The sequence below is a fragment of the Pygocentrus nattereri genome, chromosome 12, assembly GCF_015220715.1.
Source record: "Pygocentrus nattereri isolate fPygNat1 chromosome 12, fPygNat1.pri, whole genome shotgun sequence".
In the NCBI taxonomy this organism is placed as follows: domain Eukaryota; kingdom Metazoa; phylum Chordata; class Actinopteri; order Characiformes; family Serrasalmidae; genus Pygocentrus; species Pygocentrus nattereri.
In genome coordinates this window covers 40,802,296-40,822,888 of record NC_051222.1, presented here as the reverse complement: position 1 = coordinate 40,822,888, position 20,593 = coordinate 40,802,296, and positions in this window count along the sequence as shown.

Here is a 20,593-nt window from a genome sequence, read left to right as displayed (position 1 = left end):
CTCACTGTAGCTCAGTGCTGGGTTCTTCTATAAATGACTGGCTTTGATAAACAGTGTCTTACCCGTTGTGTTGACGGTCTGGTTGGTCTGTGTGATGGTGATGCTAGTTAGTACTGTTGTGAACGTAGTGGCGGGTGCAGCCGTAGAGCTGACGGGGTCCGCTTTGCCTCCTGAAAGTCCGAGTACAGCCAACTCAGAATTGTACTGCTGAGCCGCCCACATCCTGACAATCGTGGTGTTCTCAAACAGCTTCAGGTCAGCCTTGTTCTGTCCCATCAGGCTGATCACTGTGTTTATATTCAGGGCCTGAAACACAAAGATAAAAAACAAACAATCACAATCACAGAGTTAGAGCTTTACCTCAGATTTTATCATTTAATGCATAAAAACTATGTATTTTTAAAAATAAATTTTTTTAGAAGGTATCCACTGACTATATTAGAGAATCTTCTTCTCTTTGGTCTTAACTTAAGATCTGACAGATAAAAAGATTCTCGCACATTTGTATTACATAATCAAATCAGATTTTAATTTATGAATTTTATCTGATCTTACAGCATCTTGTCTCCAGTTAGGAAATCTTAACCTTCTTGATTAAAGCCAACCATTATAAATGTTGAAATGAAAAAGACCAAAACCAAACTAAAAGTAACAAATTCTGAATATTGTGAGAGTGCCCCCTGCTTTTTATGGAAGCATCACTGCTCCCTAGTTTCAGTCTCCATTTCCTAAATGGAGAAAAGCCGCATGGTGAGGAAAGCTGCTAGCCTGGAGATTCACATTTTACAGTGGATGAAGCTGCGGAAATGGAAAAATTCCCACAAACACAACAAAATGTTATAGAAAGCTTCCCAGAAGAGTGGAAGCTGTTAAAACTGCAAAGGTATGCAGCTCCATATTAATGCCCACAGATTTGGAATGGGATGTCCAACAAAGTCATTTAGGTGCACAAATTAATGTATTTTCTCAGAGAACATTTTAGTGATTTTACCATAAAATTTTGCTGCACATTCAGAATAATTTGAAAAGTAACGTAATGTTATGAATATACTTTTGGCCATTTATTGCGGCTCCAGCAAACTGAGCAGATGAAGTCTTCTTCAGAAAAAGTACAACATTATATGTCTAAGTGAGTTTAGCAGATTCTCTTGTTGGCAAGAAGAGCTCTACCCTGCATTGCAGAACAGCATCACTGGACTAAAGAAAGGACCGCAAGGTCCAATCATGTTGGGAACGGTGCAGTGCCGTACTGGCAGTGGGAGATTGCGGGGAGGCCCTTGGTGGCCTAGGCCCCTGCAGCAGAAACTAGCTTTTGGTACATGGAATGTAACCTCACTGGGGGGGAAGGAGCCGGATCTTGTGCAGGAGGTTGAGAGGTACCAACTAGATATAGTTGGGCTCACCTCCATCCAGTGTCGGCTCTGGAACAAAACTCCTGGATAGGGGTTGGTCCCTCTCCTACTCAGGGGTTGCACAGGGTGAGAGGCGACAACTGGGAGACCTGGAGAGGCGTGATTGGGAAGAACTGCCTGTTTGATCTAAACCCAAATGGTGAATTGCTATTGGACTTCTGTGCCAGGCATGGATTGTCCATAACAAACTTCTTCTTTCGGCTGCTCCCTTTAGGGGTCGCCACAGCGGATCATCCATTGCCTCCTCTACTTTCACACCAACCATCTCCATGTCCATCTTCACTACATCCATAAACCTTCTCTGAGGTCTACCTCTTCTCCTTCTACCTGGCAGCTCCATCTCCAACATTCTTTGCCCAATATATCCACTATTCCTCCTCAACACATGTCCAAACCATCTCAACCTGGCCTCTCTGGCTTTATCTCCAAACTGCTCCACCTTCACTGTCCCTCTGATCTGCTCATTTCTAATCTTGTCCATCCTTGTCACTCCCAACAAAAATCAGCATCTTCATCTCCGCCACCTCCAGTTCAGCCTCTTGTCATGTAGACAGAGCCACAGTCTCCAAACCATACATCATAGCAGGATGTACTACTATCTTGTAAACCTTCCCTTTCACTCTTGCTGCTATCCTTCTGTCACACATCAGCCCTGACATCCGTCTCCACCCATTCCATTGCTCTGAATGGTTGACCCAAGATATTTGAAGTCATCCACCTTTACGACCTCTACTCCTTGCATCTTCACCTTTCCACCTGCCTCCCTCTCATTCACACACATGTATTCCGTCTTGTCTCTACTGACCTTCATTCCTCTCCTCTCCAGTGCAAACCTCCACCTCTCCAGATTCTCTTCCACCTGCTCTCTACTCTCGCCACAGATTACAATGTCATCTGCAAACATCATGGTCCATGGAGCCTCCTGCCTGACCTCATCTGTCAACCTGTCCATCACCATTGCAAACAAGAAGGGGCTCAAAGCTGATCCCTGATGTAACCCTACCTTCACCTTGAAACCATTTGTCACTCCAACTGCACACCTCACCACTGTCTCACTATTCTCATACATGTCTTGCACCACCCTAACATACTTTTCAGCTACACCTGACTTCCTCATACAGTACCACAGTTCCTGTCTTGGCACCCTATCATATGCCTTCTCTAGATCCACAAAGACACAATGTAGCTCCTTCTGAACTTCTCTGTAATTCTCTACCAACCAATGCAAAAATTTTTCTACTCTGGCAAAAATTCTTCTACTCTTTCTGGGCATGAAACCAAACTGTTGCTCACTGATCTGAACCTCTCTCCTTAGCCTTACTTCAACAACTCTTTCCCATACCTTTATGGTGTGGCTCATCAACTTCATACCTCTGTAGTTACTGCAGCTCTGCACATCACCCTTGTTCTTAAAAATGGGGATCAATACATTGCTTCTCCACTCATCAGGCATCCTCTCACTCTCCAGGATTTTGTTAAACAACCTGGTTAAAAAGTCCACTGCCTTCTCCGCTTCCTGATCCACTATCTCTCCCACCGTCGTCCTCCTCTTTCTCTCGTTTTCCTCATTCATTAGTTCTTCAAAGTACTCATTCCATCTACTCAACACTCTCTGTTCACTCACTAGTACATTTCCCTCTCTATCCTTTATCAGTCAACCTGCTGTACATCCTTTCCAGCTCTATCTCTCTGTTTAGCCAAATGATACAAGTCCTTTACTCCTTCTTTACTGTCCAGCCTCTCATACAGCTCATCATAGGCCTGAGCCTTTGCCACCATTCTTTTTGCTATGCAACTAGCATAACAGTACTCCTGCCTACTTCCTTCATCTCTCTGGTTATCACACTTTTACTTAGCTGCCTTCTTCTTCTGAATACTCTCCTGGACTTCCTCATTCCACCACCAACTTTCCTTGTCTTCTTTCCTCTGACCAGACGGAAAACCCAACACATTCTTGCCAGTTTCCCTCACCACCTTAGCTTTAGTTTCCCAGTCCTCAGGTAGCCCCTCACTGCCCCCAAGGGCCTGTTTCAATTTTTCCCTGAACTGCCTGCAACCATCCTCCTCCTTCAGCTTCCATCATCTAATCTTTGGTTCTGTCTTCACTCTCTTCCTCTTCTGTTTCTAATCTCATTCTACAGACAACCACCCTATGCTGTCTTCCTACACTTTCCTCTGGTACCACTTTACAATCTCCAATCTCCTTTAGGTGGCATCTCCTGCTAAGGATATAATCCACCTGTGTGCACCTCCCTCCACTCTTGTATGTCACCCTGTGTTCTTCCCTCTTCTGAAAATACATGTTCACTACAGCTATTTCCATTCTCTTTGCGAAATCTACAACCATCTGACCTTCCACATTTGTGTCTTTCACACCATATATATCCAGCACCTCTCCCCTGTCTTGCCTTCACCAACATGTCCATTGAAGTCTGCACCAATCACCAATCTCTCCTCTCTAGGGAAACCATCTACCACTTCATCCATCTTACTACAAAATTCCTTTTTCTCCTCTAACTGACAACCAACCTGTGGTGCATATGAACTGACCACATTCAAAATCACACCATCAACCTTCAACTTCAGGCTCATGATCCTGTCTGACACTCTCTTTACATCCAGAACACTTTTCATAAGCTGTTCCTTTAGGATTATCCCTACTCCATTTCTCTTCCTCTATACACCATGATAGAACAGTTTGAATCCACCTCCATGTTCCTGGCCTTGCTTCCTTTCCATCTGGTCTCCTGGACACACAGAATATCTACCTTTCTTCTCTCCATCATGTCTTCAAGCTCTCTGCCTTTACCAGTCATTTTCCCTATGTTCAGAGTCCCTACTCTAACCTCCACACTCCTGCCTTTGCTTCTCTCTCACTGCCTTCTAAACCACCTTCCTCCTCTCCTCTTTGATGGTCTTCGACCTACAGTAGTCCAATTTCGACCAGCAGGGTGCCGGTGAACAGCACCGGAGGTGGTCGTTGTTAACCCGGGCCTCGACCGATCCACTTGGCAAATCATATTTGTGATCCACATGATAGTTTTGGCACAAGTTTTACACTGGATGCCCTTCCTGACGCAACCCTCACCATTTATCCGGGCTTGGGACCGGCACCAGAAGTACACAAAGTACACCCCTAATGGCTGGTTTGTCCATAACGAACACCAAGTTCAAACACAAGGATGTTCATAAATGTACATGGTACCAGAGCTCCTTGGGTCAAAGGTCAATGATCGACTTTGTCATCGTTTCATCTGACTTGGGACCATATGTTCTGGACACTAGGTGAAGAGAGGTGCTGAGCTGTGAACTGATCACCATCTGGTGGTGAGTTGGATCAGATGGCAGGGAAGACTGATGGTCAGATCCGGTAGGCCCAAGTGAATAGTGAGGGTGTGCTGGGAATGACTGTTGGAGGCCCCTGTTGGGAATGATTTCAACTCCCACCTCCGGGTGAGCTTTTCTTATGTCCCCGAGGAGGTAGGGGACATGGAGTCTGAATGGACCCTGTTCAAAACCTCCATTGTGGAAGCTGCCAGGCATAGCTGTGGCCAAAAGCTTGTGGGTGGGCTCCTGATTCAGCAGATAGTTACCAACAGGCTAAAAAGGTGGCAGCTGCAACCGTGGCAGAAGCAAAATCCAGGGCATGGGAGGAGTTTGGTGAGGTCATGGGAAAAGACTTTCATTCAGCCTCAAAGAGGTTCGGGACAACTGTCTGGCGACTCAGGAGTGGTCGGGGTGGCTGCGCCTAAGCTGTATTCGGCAAGGGTGGAGAAACTGTTCGAATGAGGATATTGTCGGTCGGTGGAAGGAGCACTTTGAGGAACTTCTTAATCCAGGAGACGTTAAGGGAGTCAGGGCCAGAGGCTTTTGGGGTGTCAAGTTCCATTTCCCTGGTGGAGGTCACTGAGGTAGCTGGTAAGCTCCTCAGTGGCTAACATGCCCCTTTTTTTAAAAAAGGGGGACTGGAGGGTGTGTGCCAACTACTGGGGTATCACACTGCTCAGCCTTCATGGGAAAGTCAATGCAAAGGTGGTGGAAAGGAGACTCTGACCAATAGTTGAACCTCAGATTGAGGAGGAACAATGTGGATTCCGTCCCAGCCATGGAACAATGGACCAGCTTTTCACCCTCTCACAGATTGTTGAGGGGGCATGGGAGTTTGCCAACCCAGTCTACAAGCGTTTTGTGGACTTGGAGAAGGCTTATGACCGTGTTCCTCAAGATATCTTGTTGGAGGACCTCTGGGACAATGTTGTGCCAGTGCTACTACTCCAGGCCATCCAATCACTGTACTCCCGGAGTGAAAGCTGTGTCCATATACTCGGCATTAAGTCAGACTCTTTCAGTGTTAGCGTTGGACTCCGCCAGGGTTGTGCCCTGTCTCCTTTCTTGTTCATGATATTCATGGACAGAGTGTCAGGGCGTAGCCAGGGTCAGGAGGGCATTATGAGTGGAGGCCAGAGGGTGGCGTCTCTGCTATTTGCAGATGATGTTTTGGCAGAATCACATGGATGCCTCCAGTGCTCGCTGGAGCGGTTTGCAGCTGAGTGTGAAGTGGTTGGTATGCAGATCAGCACCTCCTAGTCTGAGTCCATGGTCTTGGCCCGGAAAAGGATGGCATGCCCACTCAGGTGGAAAAGGGGAAGGACCTGCCCCAGGTGGAGGAGTTTAAGTATCTTGGGGTCTTGTTCACGAGTGACCAGAAGAGGGATCATGAGATCGGCCGCAGGCTGGGACAGGCGGCAGCAGTAATGCAGTCACTGTACCAGACTGTAGTGGTGAAGAGGGAGTTGATCCAAAATGTGAAGCTCTGTTTACCGATCGATCTACATGCCAACACTCACCTATGGTAGATACTATCATGAGTTGTGGGTAATGACCGAAAGAACGAGATTGCGAATACAAGCGGCAGAAATTAGTTTTCTTCATCGGGTTGGGGGGCTACACTCTATGTGATGGAGTGAGGAGCCCCGTCATCTGGGAGGAGCTCAGAATAGAGCTACTACTCCTCCTCATTGAGAGTAGCCAGCTGAGGTGGTTTGTGCATCTGCCCCCTGGACGCCTCCCGGTGGGTGTGTTCCAGGCAAGGCCTCCTGGGACAAGACCTCGAGGTCATCCTAGGACCCACTGGAGGGATTATATCTCTAAGTTGGCCTAGGAGTGGCTTGGGGTCCCCGGGAATAAGCTGGAGGAAGTTGCGGGGGACAGGGTCATCTGGGATTCTCTGCTCTCCCAAGTGCTACGATGACCCTATCTGGACTAGCAGTCAATGATGATGATGGAGTTTAGCAGATTCTCTTGTTGGCAAGAACAGCTCTACCCTGCATTGCGGAACAGCATCACTGGACTAAAGAAGCCAGGCCTGGTAGAGCCTCTCTGTTCTAGTCAACTAGATGAATGTTTCATACCTTGATCACATCTGGGTTCAGATTCAAGAAGGTGGTGATGTCCATGCTGACATTCAGAGTAGAAAGAGCAATTATGTCCTCCACTGGAGCTCCACCTAACATACAGACGAAATTAATTAAATTTAGCCAGACTGATTTACATGAAATATGGACAGTAAACATTCTCAACATCAACATCATTCCTGGGAAAACATGGCAGTGATTTTACCACAGAAACTCAAGCCAGCTCTGGGATTAAATTTAAGGGGTGGCTGCTGTTGAATCATTAACTTTTACATTAAGTTTAACAACCAAGCAACTTCAGAAACATTACAGTTTTCCTAGTATTTTAACTTCATAAAACAGTGGGTCTGTGACAGTAAGACGTCTGACACTAAAACTGATTAACTAAATCAACGAAATGATGCTGAAAGTGTGATTCATGTAAATCTGTATGAGCAGAGTGCAGAATAATATTGAATCTTTATGTGCTACATAAAACATTAACAATGAAATATTAGCTGGCAGTTACTTGCCATCTTTGCAATTGACATTTTTTTAAACTATTGAATTTTTATGCAGTTACAAGCATAAACAGCCTGAAGCCATCTTGCTTCCTAGTTGTTGATACGTATTACTTCCAAGCTGAAGGCAGACAGCGCAAGCTCAAAAAAACTTCTGAATTGGTATTTCCTATGACGTGTCTCAATATATAAATTTTCATTTCAATTTTCATAAATAAAAAGTCATTTCTTTACATGTTTTTGCTTCAACCCAATTAATAAAAAGACACCCAGCTAAATTCTCAGCTCCATAACTGAAATTAACAATTGTGATAGGCCTAGTCCTACAGATGTGCTCTGGACTCCAGTGAGCAGTATCAAGTGTGATTGTCAATCAGTGTTGCTTCCTAAGTGGACAGTTTGGAGACTTGGAGTTAAATTGTGTTTAAGTGTTCCCTCTATTTTTTTGAGCAGTGTATATAAACCATTATAAATACAGTTTTTGGATACAGTTATACAGTACTACTAAATTCGCCAAAATCAGGTCGACAATATTAGTATTGTGTGTTGTCGTATGAATCTTGCTAGCTGGCTAGTTCACTCCGACCTAGCCAGCAGTGTGAACGACTGACTAAACAAACTAATGGAACGAAATTAAGGAACTCCAACAAGGAAATGTTGAAATGATGAAACAGGGAAATACAGTGAGTGTGATTTATTTACACAATAAACAAATTTCACCAAGCAAACACTAAGAGATGGGCTGCAGTTTGTCTTTTGACGTAAACAGGTCAAAATAGCTGTCAATCAAAACGGGATTCAGTGTGTATTGGCCTTTAGACAGCTACATTAATCTATAGACAAAGTGTAGTGGCCTTTAGACAGTTAGTCCATAGATGTTACGGGATGGCAGGGAGACGGACCCAAGTGCAGAACTGAAACTCAGCAAAATGAAAAGGTAACAGGATACGCAGTTGCTGTCTCCATTAATGCGGCGCCCGGATTGAGGTTCAAACCGTCGGCGTTATGGTCGACGGTCTGCTCCGCCACTGCTGTGCCACTAGAGTGTGTGAGTGGCGACGGTCAAAGCACCTCAAGGAAGGTGGGAAAAGGCACAGGAGTGAAGGACAAACAAAGGGGATGCCATGGACAGCGTGCTCAAACAAAGGCTGAGTAGAAAGGTGAAACAAACAAAAGCGAAAACACAAAGACACTGCCACCGTAATTATGACAGTTGGCAGACTTTCCTTCATGTGTTTACTCCTTTAGGAAACATCTTTGGTGTGGCTTGGATTTTTGGGTGTTTTTTTGTCATAAGTAATTTGGGGGTTTCTTTTTTTCCTGTTCTGTTCTTTTCATTTCTTTTCAAAGACAAAAGTACCATACCAGTCACCCCTCTACAAAGGTGTGACAAGCATTAGCGTTTGCCAGCACCTTATATACGGAGGCTTCCAGGTGCTTCAAGTTAGTCTAATTGATTGAAGGCACCTTGCCGCCACCGCCTTATGCCAGCAGCAGGTGGCACAGGCTGGGCGTGTAGTGTGTAGACAGTGTGTAGTAGCCTTTAGACAGCTACATTATTATGTAGATAGTGTGTAGTGGCCTACAGGCAGCTAGATTAGGCTAAAGACAGTGTGTAGTAGCCTTTAGAAGGCTGCAGTAGTCTTCAGATGATGTGCAGGACCTTTAGACAGTAAAATATGTAAATGTCAAAACTCCTGATGTAATAGCACTATGGTATGATATTTTCTTTATCTCTGAAAGCTGCACAGGCCTACTTACTATTGCTAAACAGAAATGAGATATTCTGCATTTATGGAAGAGGTTTAGTGAGGTGGGCTTTATTCATGAAAATGCATAATGGAAAATCTGTTTTTGACTTTACAACATTTTGCAGAGATTAAAGACTAAGATGAAATGAGAACTTGTTCATAGCTTTTTTGTGGACATTACCCAGGTAAGAGCTGATGAGCTGGTAGAACGGTGTTGGGTCGCTGCATTGAGTACTGAATGAGGAGTTGGCGATGCTGTACAGAGCTGATTTCTGATCAATGGAACATGAGGATACATTCATAGCATTCGCTGACCTGCAGAAAGAAAGAAAGAAAACAACTCAGGACTTTTTACAAGAGTTTTAAACATAAAACACTAGTTAATCTACACCTTTTGTTGTTATCTGTAAGACACAGATAACATACAGATGAGAAAGCACTAAAATATGTAGTTCAATGAAACCAAAACAACAAATCCATGAAATTCTTCCATTCACTCCTCCCAGAACAGGTGGTTCAATGGGTACGAATGTTATTCCTTCAAATTTACTACTTCCAGTAGATTTAAGTGTACTGTCAGTTCCTGCAGAAGCTCTACACCAGGCATGTGAAGATAGCGAGACACTGTACTGTAGTTAAAGGGTGGGTACTGCTTGAATATCTTACTCAGTTAAAAGTGTGGAGCCAAAAATAACCTTGAGTAAAAGTCAGATAGTATCTACATTTTAAACATACTCAAGTACATAAAATTAAAAATAACAAAAGTAAATGTAATGCATACTGCCTACTGAAAAGTGTACTTACTTCAGGCTTTGAGCAGTGATGGATTTGAGGACACTGGAATCCAAAGAACAGAGGTTGGAGCCGATTGCGTTTATCTCAGCAGTTCCCAGAGTGTTAACAGCCACGCTCAGATACTTCATGATGATCGCTTTACTCTACAACACACAAACACAATATTCAAGCTTCACACAAACTCATATGACAAAACCGGGTGACTGAGAAACAGACTTCTCAAAAGCACCCCCTAGAAGCCCTTACTGCAGCCTTTGATGAGGACTAGATCACTGCAGACTCACAAGAAGTCTCAAAACTCCTTCAGATATACATTGTATTTCCAAAAGTATGTCTTCACACGCATATGAACTTGAGTAACATCCCATTCTTAATCCATAGGGCTTAACATTTGCAGCTATAACAGCTTCAGCTATTCTGGGAAGGCTTTCCACAAGTGTTAGGGGTGTGTTTATGGGAATTTTTGACTGTTCCTCCAGAAGCGCATTTATGAGGTCAGACACTGATGTTGGACAAGAAGGCCTGGCTCACAGTCCATCCATCATCGTTGCCCACTAGTCCAAACAGGGTCGCGGTAGCAGTTGGGAGAGCAGAGAATCCCAGATGACCATGTCCCCCGCAACTTCCTCCAGCTCATTCCCGGGGACCCCAAGCCGCTCCCAGGCCAACTTGGAGACATAATCCCTCCAGCGGGTCCTAGGGCGACACCGGGGTCTTTGTCCTGGTAGGCCATTCCTGGAACACCCCCACCGAGAGGCGTCCAGTGGGCATCCGGATCAGATGCCTGAACCACCTCAGCTGGCTCCTCTCAATGCGGAGGAGTAGCGGCTCTACTCTGAGCTCCTTACGGATGACTGAGCTCCTCACTCTATCACAGAGCGTGTAGCCCGCAACCCGACGAAGAAAGCTCATTTCCGCCGCTTGTATTCGCGATCTCGTTCTTTCGATCATTACCCACAGCTCATGACCATAGGTGAGGGTTGGGATGTAGATTGACCGGTAAACAGAGAGCTTCGCCTTTTGCCTCAACTCCCTCTTCACCACTACAGTCCAGTACAGTGAGCGCATTACTGCTGCCGCCTGTCCCAGCCTATGGCCAATCTCACGATCCCTCTTCCCGTCACTCGTGAACAAGACCCCAAGATTTAAACTCTTCCACCTGGGGCAGGTCCTTTCCCCTTACCAGGAGTGGGCATGCCATCCTTTTCTGGGCCAAGACCATGGAATCAGACTTGGAGGTGCTGATCTGCATACCAACCACTTCACACTCAGCTGCAAACCGCTCCAGCGAGCACTGGAGGCATCCATGTGATTCTGCCAAAACATCATCTGCAAATAGCAGAGATGCCACCCTCTGGCCTCCACTCATAATGCCCTCCTGACCCTGGCTACGCCCTGACATTCTGTCCATGAATATCATGAACAAGAATGGAGACAGGGCAGAACCCTGGCGGAGTCCAACACTAACACTGAAAGAGTCTGACTTAATGCCGAGTATATGGACACAGCTTTCACTCCGGGAGTACAGTGATTGGATGGCCCGGAGTAGTAGCCCTGGCACAACATTGTCCCAGAGGTCCTCCAACAAGATATCTTGAGGAACACGGTCATACGCCTTCTCCAAGTCCACAAAACGCTTCTAGACTGGGTTGGCAAACTCCCATGCCCCCTCAACAATCTGTGAGAGGGTGAAAAGCTGGTCCATTGTTCCACGGCTGGGACAGAATCCACATTGTTCCTCCTCAATCTGAGGTTCAACTATTGGTCAGAGTCTTCTTTCCACCACCTTTGCATTGACTTTCCCAGGAAGGCTGAGCAGTGTGATACCCCAATAATTGGCACACACCCTCCGGTCCCCCTTTTTAAAAATAGGGACCACCACCCCAGTCTGCCAGTCCAATGGTACTGTTCCCGAGGTCCATGCAATATTGCAAAGGCGTTAGCCATGTTAGCCATGACAGCCCCACAATATCCAGAGCCTTAAGCATTTCTGGACGAATCTCATCCACCCCCGGTGCCTTACCACTGAGGAGCAGTGTCCAGAACCTCTTTGAGGCCTCACCAAACTCCTCCCATGCCCTGGATTTTGCTTCTGCCACCGTTGCAGCTGCCACCTTTTTTGCCTGTCGGTACCTATCTGCTGAATCGGGAATTTTGAACAGGGTCCATTCAGACTCCATGTCCCCTACCTCCTCCGGGACGTGAGAAAAGCTCTCCCGGAGGTGGGAGTTGAAATCATTCTGAACAGGGGCCTCTGAAAGTCGTTCCCAGCACACCCTCACTATTCACTTGGGCCTACCGGATCTGACCATCAGTCTTCCCTGCCATCTGATCCAACTCACCACCAGATGGTGATCAGTTGACAGCTCAGCACCTCTCTTCACCCTAGTGTCCAGAATATATGGTCCCAAGTCAGATGAAACGACAACAAAGTCGATCATTGACCTTTGACCCAAGGAGCTCTGGTACCATGTACACTTATGAACATCCTTGTGTTCGAACTTGGTGTTCATTATGGACAATCCATGCCTGGCACAGAAGTCCAATAACAACTCACCATTCGGGTTTAGATTGGGCAGGCCATTCTTCCCAATCATGCCTGTCCAGGTCTCCCAGTCATTGCCAACATGAGCATTGAAGTCTCCCAGTAGGACTATGGAGTCTGTAGGCAGGACCCTTTCCAGAACCCCGCCCACTCGCTCCAAGAAGGCCGAATACTCTGACCTGTTGTTTGGTGCATACGCACAGACAACAGTCAAAGTTTTCCTCTCTGCAATTTTAATTTGCATTGAGGCAACCCTCTCGTCCACCGGGACAAACTCCAACTGCCTGGTCACCAGCCGGGGACTTGTGAGTATCCCCACACCCGCCCGGCGCCTCTCACCCTGTGCAACCCCTGAGTAGGAGAGAGACCAACCCCTGTCCAAGAGTTTGGTTCCAGAGCCGACACTGTGGGTGGAGGTGAGCCCAACTATATCTAGTTGGTAACTCTCAACCTCCTGCCCAAGTTCCGGCTCCTTCCCCCCCAGTGAGGTTACATTCCATGTACCAAGAGATAGTTTCTGCTGCAGGGGCCTAGGCCAACTAAGGCCTCCCCGCAATCTCTTACTGCCAATATGGCACTGAACCGCTCCCCCATGCTGGACCTTGCGGGTGGTGGGCCCACATGGCCTCCCCACATTGCCTCTTCGGGCTGAGCCCGGCCGGATTACATGGGCTGCCCGGCCACCAGGCGCTCGCAGTGGAACACTACCCCCAGGCCTGGCTCCAGGGGTAGGTCCCAGTGACCCTTTCCCGGGCAGGGTACATGATTTCTTGTGCCCGATATGCATGGAGAACTTTGGATCTTGTTAGTCTGGGTCTTCACTCCAGACCTGTTTGCCCTGGGAGACCCTACCAGGAGCATATTGCTCCCGTCGACTTAGCTCTGAAGATCCCTAGACCACACAAGCCCTTCCGCCACGACAAGGCCCCGATCCAGGAAGGGTGGTGGAGAATGCGGGCTCACAGTCTCCACTCTAATTCATCCCAAAGGTGTTCTATCAGGTTGAGGTCAGGACTCTGTGCAGGTCAGACAAGTTCTTACACACCAAACTTGCTCATCCATGTCTTTATGGACCTACTTTGTGCACTGGTGTGCAGTCGTGTTGGAACAGGAAGGGGCCATCCCCAAACTGTTCCCACAAAGTTGGGAGCGTGAAATTGTCCAAAATCTCCTGGTGCTAAAGCTTTAAGAGTTCCTTTCACTGCAACTAAGGGGCCGAGCCCAACTCCTGAAAAAGACCCCCACAAAATAATCCCCCTCCACCAAACTTTACACTCGGCACAGTGCTGTCAGACAGGTACTGTTCTCCTGGCAACCGCCAAACTCAGGCCTGTAGATCGACTGGACTGCACAGGTGGTGTCCGATCACGGTACCACGCTGGAATTCTCTGAGCTCCTGAGAACGACCCATTCTTTCACTAATGACTGTAGAAGCCTGTCTGCAGGCCTAGGGGCTTGGCTTTATACATCTGTGGCCATGGAAGTGATTGGAACACCTGAATTCTATGTTATGGATGGGTGACTGAATACTTTTGGCAACATAGTGCATGTGACCAATCAGAGCAGAGTGGATTTGTTTACAGATTTCAGATATTCAGATGCATTACGATTTTAATCTACATTGATCTGTTGTAGATAAATTAACCCCTTTTAAAAAACGAATGTGACCGCTATGATAATTTTGCCAGAATTTTACCCTCACAATCTCTTGCCATCTATTTGGGCATATTGCATAATTTTGGTAGCATGTCCCTGGATGGCCTGACTTGGGATGCCATTTGGGACAGGGCTACAGACTTGCTGAGCTGGTTTGTCCATGTTACAAGCTCCACCTAGTGGATGCCTGTGAATTCATAACCAGCAGTGACCATCAGCTGGTTCCTGTAGTAAAGTTCTAGCCACCATTAAAATCCATTATGTCCCCCAAAGAGGTACACATAGACATGCTACCTGGTCTGAGGTCCAGTCTCCATTATCTGAGTTCATCAAAGAGGACAGTGTGTCAATTGTGGTGATGTTCCACTTGCTGATGTCACTAACAGTGGCCACACGAGACACAGCATTCAGAATCTGCACCACACCATCAGAAAGGCCTAATGGGAACAACTGCAGCAACACACACAGACCATCAAAAAAATTCTCATAACCAGATGATCCAAAATGCTGTAAGAGGAACACATGCTTGCTGCATCATAGTAGGTCATCATCCACTGCAGACGGTCTGAAGAAATGCTGACCTGGTTTAATTTGCTCAGAATGTTTGTCAAGAAGCTGGAGTCTATGACTTTCTCAGTGATGGCTGCTATGTTGTCCTTCAGGAATGTGTTGTCCAAGCATGCATCAAACTGGGTGGATTCGTAGCCAAGAGGGAACAAGGGATCTGCAGTTGTTGCCTCTGTGATGTTGCCTGTTGCGCATGCTGTCAGACACAAAGAGAAAAAAGAAATTTGATCAAGGAACCAGGAGTTTGTCACATAATAGCCACTTAAAGTGGGCAATGTGGTGTCCCACAAAGCTCAGTTATATGGTCCTTCCAGTTCCTCCTTTCAAACACCATAATCACTGTTTCTAAGAGTTGGTGACGCAGATACACATGAAAGAAGATCATGTTAAAGACATAAAAGCCTGGATGACCAGGAACTTCTTTCTGATAAATAGTAATGAAACACAAATACAGCAAATTTGAAGTCCGTAGTGCCTCGCCATGCCACTCCATGCAGGGAGGCAAAACTGACTCCATTCAAACTGAATGTATGGGACCCATTCCAATCCTTTTTGACACAATAATGTGAAAGTACCTATAGTCCAATAGATGTGTCCCATCTTTAAAACTACTGAACTATTTTTTCATGTGCTAAAGGTTTAAGAAGCTGTGGGATTACATTACATTACATTACATTTAGCAGACGCATTTATCCAAAGCGACTTACAAATAATGAGGTACATAGAATAAACATATTCAGGCCTTAAAGGAGTCCAAAGGGTAATAGCGGGGTAGGGAAGGGAAGAAGGGCAAGAAGGAGATGAGGTTGTTAGTGATTAGCTTGCAAGAGGTGATTAGAGTAAGTGCTCCCTGAAGAGCTCTGTCTTTAGGAGTTTCTTAAAAATAGCGAGGGACGCCCCTGCTCTGACAGTGGAAGGTAGCTTGTTCCACCATTGGGGAATCAAGTATGAGAACAGTCTTGATTGCTTTGTGTGAATGTTTGGCAAAGCTAACGACGTTCATTGGAGGATCGCAGCGGCTGGGCGGTGCTGTAAGCCTTTAGGAGCGAGTGCAGGTAGGAAGGAGCCTGCCCTGTTAACACCTTGTAGGCAATCGTAAGAGTTTTAAATTTGATACGAGCAGCAACCGGTAACCAGTGGAGCTCAATGAGCAGTGGGGTGACATGCGCCCGTTTTGGTTGGTTAAAGACCAGACGCGCTGCAGCGTTCTGAACCATCTTCAGTGGTTTTACAACACAGGCCGGGAGGCCCGTTAGTATGGCATTGCAGTAGTCGAGGCGTGAGATGACCACTGCTTGTACCAAGAGTTGGGTGGCTCGTTGTGTTAGAAACGGCCGTATCTGTCTGATGTTGTACAGCGCAAAGCGGCAGGACCGAGCCACTGAGGCAACATGGTGCGTAAAGGAGAGTTGGTCATCTACCATAACCCCCAGGTTCCTAGCAACCTTTGTCGGGGAGAGTGAGAGTGAGTCGATGGTTATGGTAAAGTTGTGTTGAATGGAATTAGTTTATGCTCTCATAGTGGCTAGATTAGCCTAATGTAAGGTGTTATTCACTCTACTTGCTCTACTGTCTCTCTAAAGATGGTTTCACACTAGAATTCGTTGCCAGACTCAGAACCATTGACTCTTGGATTTTGGTACATTTGAATGCTTTTGTGAAGCCCAGGAGCATTCTGGAGAACCGATCTCTAGTCCTCCTGAAATCGAGATATCTGCTATCCGAGACATGTAATTGGTTCATTTTGTAATGTCACTGCTTCGACTTATTGGGTCACTTTGCTTTTCAACTTTCATGATGGCAGGGAGAGGATTAGTGTGGACAAAATGTGCTGTGCTTCGAAAATTGAGAGTTTACCCATCCATCCATCCATCCATCCATCCATTATCTTCCGCTTCTCTGGGGTTCGGGTCGTGACACCCTGTCCAGACACCCTGCCGAGGAAACTCATTTCGGCTGCTTGTATTCGCGATATTATTCTTTTGGGCATTACCCAAAGCTCATGACCATAGGTGAGGGTGGGAACGTAGATCGACCGGTAAATCGAGAGCCTTGCCTTATGGTTCAGCTCTTTTTTTTACCACAACAGACCGGTAAAGAGCCCGCATCACTGCTGACCCAGCACCAATTCGCCTGTCAATCTCCCGCTCCCTTGTACCATGACTCGTGAACAAGACCCTGAGATACTTGAACTCCTCCACTTGAGGCAAGAGTCTATCCCCGACCCAGAGAGGGCTTTCCACCCTTTTCTGCCTGAGAACCATGGTCTCGGATTTAGAGGTACTGATCCTCATCCCGGCTGCTTCACACTCGGCTGCAAACCAATCCAGCGAAAGCTGAAGTTCACAGCCTGATGTCCCCAATAGGACCACATTATCTGCAAACAGCAGTGATGTGACCCCGAGGTCACCAAACCAGACACCCTCCATCCACTGACTGCGCCTATAAATTCTATCCATAAAAATTATGAATAGAATCAGTGACAAAGGGCAGCCCTGACAGTGTCCAACTCTCACTGGGAACGAGGCTGACGTACTGCCGGCTATGCGAACCAAACTCCAGCTTTGTTTGTACAGGGCCTGAATGGTTCGTAGCAAAGAGCCATGTACCCCGTACTCCTGAAGGACCTCCCACAGAATACCCCGGGGAACACAGTCGAATGCCTTCTCCAGATCCACAAAGCACATGTGGACTGGTTGGGCAAACTCCCATGAACCCTCCAGAATCCTGAGGGTGAAGAGTTGGTCCAGTGTTCCACGACCAGGGTGGAACTCGCACTGCTCCTCCTGGATCCGAGGTTCGACTATAGGCCCGGACTCTCTTCTCCAGTACCCCTGCATAGACCTTACCAGGGAGGCTGAGTAGTGTGATTCCCCTGTAATTGAAACACACCCTCCGGTCCCCTTTTTTAAAAAGAGGCACCACCACCCCAGTCTGCCAATCCAGTGGCAGTGCCCCCGATGTTGAAAAAGCGTGTCAGCCAAGACAGCCCCACAACATCCAGAGCCTTGAGGAACTTAGGGCGGATCTTTTCCACCCCTGGAGCCTTGCCACCAAGGAGCTTCTTAACTACCTTAGCGACTTCGGCCTCAGTAATGGACAAGCCTATTCCCATGTCCCCAGACTCATCCTCCTGACTGGAGAATGTGTCGGTGGGATTGAGAAGGTCAAGAAGGAAGTATTCCTTCCACCGCCCAATGACGTCTTCAGTCAAAGTCAGCAGCACACCATCTCCACTATATACAGTGCTAGTGGCACACTGCTTTCCCCTTCTGAGTCGCCTGACGGTTTGCCAGAATCTTTTCGGAGCCAACTTAATCACTTTCCAAGGCCTCACCAAACTCCTCCCATAAACGGGTTTTTGCCTTGGCGATGACTGAAGCTGCAGATCGCTTGGCCTGTTGATACCTGCCAGCTGCCTCTGGTGTCCCACAGGCCAACCATGCCTGGTAGAACTCCTTCTTCAGCTTGACGGCATCTCTCACCTGGGGTGTCCACCACCGGGTTCGAGGTCTGACCGGCATCTTCCCCCACCACCTGATCCAACTCACCACCAGGTGGTGATCAGTTGACAGCTCAGCTCCTCTCTTTACCCGAGTGTCCAAAACACATGGCCGCAAGTCCGATGACACGACTACAAAGTCAATCATTGAACTGCGGCCTAGGGTGTCCTGGTGCCATGTGCACTTATGGACATCCTTGTGTTCAATCATGGTGTTCGTGATGGACAAACTGTGGTTTGCACAGAAGTCCAAAAACTGAACACCACTCGGGTTCAGATCAGAGAGGCCATTCCTCCCAATCACACTCCTCCAGGTCTCACTGTCATTGCCCACATGAGTGTTGAAGTTCACCAGTAGGACAATAGAGTCTCCAGGAGGAGCACTTTCAAGCACCCTTCCCAAGGACTCTAAGAAGGCTGGGTACTCTGAACTGCTGTTCGGTGCATAAGCACAGACAACAGTCAGGACCCGTTCCCCAACCTGAAGGCGTAGGGAAGCTACCCTCTCGTCCACCAGAGAAAACCCCAACATACAGGCACCAAGTCGAGGGGCTATGAGAAAGCCAACACCTGCCCGCCACCTCTCATCATGGGCAACTCCAGAAAAGAATAAAGTCCAGCCCCTCTCAAGGAGATTGGACCCAGAGCCCAAGATGTGTGTTGAGGTGAGCCTGACTATATCTAGCCAGTATCTCTCAACCTCGCGCACCAAGTCAGGCTCCTTCCACACCAGTGAGGTAACGTTCCAAGTTCCAAAAGCCAGTTACAGCAACCGAGGATCAGAACGCCAAGGCCCACGCCTTCGGACACCGCCCGATCCACAACGCACCGAGCCCCTACTACTGCCCCTCCCATTGGTGGTGGGTCGATGGCAGGGGGGACTCATGTAACTCCTTCGGGCTGGGCCCGGCTGGGCACCATGAGTAAATGCCCGGCCACCAGACACTCGCTGGTGAGCCCCTCCCCCAGGTACACAAGTCCTGTTTTTGTGTTTTCATAGGGGTTATTATGGATCACACTTTGTCTGACCTGTCACTTTGGACCAGTTTGCCATGGGAGACCCTACCAGGAGCTTTTGCTCCAGACAACATAGCTCCTAGGATCATTCAAGCACGCAAACCCCTCCACCACGATAAGGTGGTGATCCATGGAGTTTACGTCCAAGTGTAGCTGAGGTTATTATTTTTATTATTTTTTTATTCGCTTTTTTTAATTTATTTTTTCTGCTGTAATAATTTTGGGATTTGTAATGTGAACTTCACTAAAACTTTATTTGAGTTTTCTAATTAATGTCCTTGTGTAATGAAAAGTTAGTAGTTAAGTAATGAGACATTTCCTCTTACAGTTTTAGTTCCTCCTGCACGTTGTAGCTGGGGCCTCAATTACTGTGACACCCAGAGTAAGCACATGCGGCAGTTTTACCCGGGTTGTTAGAAGCATAGTGGATGCTTGTATGGGTAAGACGTGCTGAATAGCTCTCCTCCTAAATGTCTAACTAAACATATAAAAGCCATGAATTTCGCTTAAAACTGCACATAGAACATAAAGCTAGAGACCCAGAATGTGTTTAATGGTGTGATAAATTTATGATGAATTTGAACGGGACTTTGATGTTTAGCTCACGTTTGACTATCTATAGGGAGTGCGAGAGAGCTATTCTGGCTGCCTGAGCTTACTACTGCCCCATGCTACTTTTGTACAGGTATGTTCATGCTTTATGTGTTTGTAAAGTGGATTTAAATGAAATATGAGATCTGTCGGGCTCTAAAATGTTAGTTAAGATGCTATACGGTCACAACGCATTTTTTTTTTATTTGTATTAATGCCGTTCCTTTTGTCCATGTTTCCCAAGCGCCATCTGGTGGCACTGTTGTGTACAGCATTTATGCCTAAAGTAAGCAGCAGAGTTCAGTAGCTTAAGTGATACTCTACAATACTTGAAGCATTGTAACTTGAAATCAATTATAGACTGTTTAAATTTTAGTTAATCTTCAGTTGTTGTATATGTTTACATTATAATTTTTACGTATGTTTTGTGAACATGAGAGAAGCATATGGATGCTTGTAGGTCGAGTGCGAGAGAGCTATTCTGGCTGCCTGAGCTTACTACTGCCCCATGCTACTTTTGTACAGAAATAAACCTTCAGATCTCCACTTCCTGGGTGTGCGTGCCTGGTCTCAACCACTGTTTCAAGTCTGCTACACAAGGAAATTAACAAAAACCAACAAAGACATTTGGTAAACCTGCACATGGAAAAGAGACACGAGGAATTGTGAGATCAATTCACAGTTTGGATGGACTCCTTTTGTGTGAAAGCAAACTTGCGACAATGAGTCCCTCCCAAAATAAGCCAAGAATTGGTGCTTTGTGCAGGCGCAGGTATTCAGGACCAGCTTACAAACATCTTATATTGGCTCTAACTAGTTTGGAATGCAGCAGCCAGAGTGCTA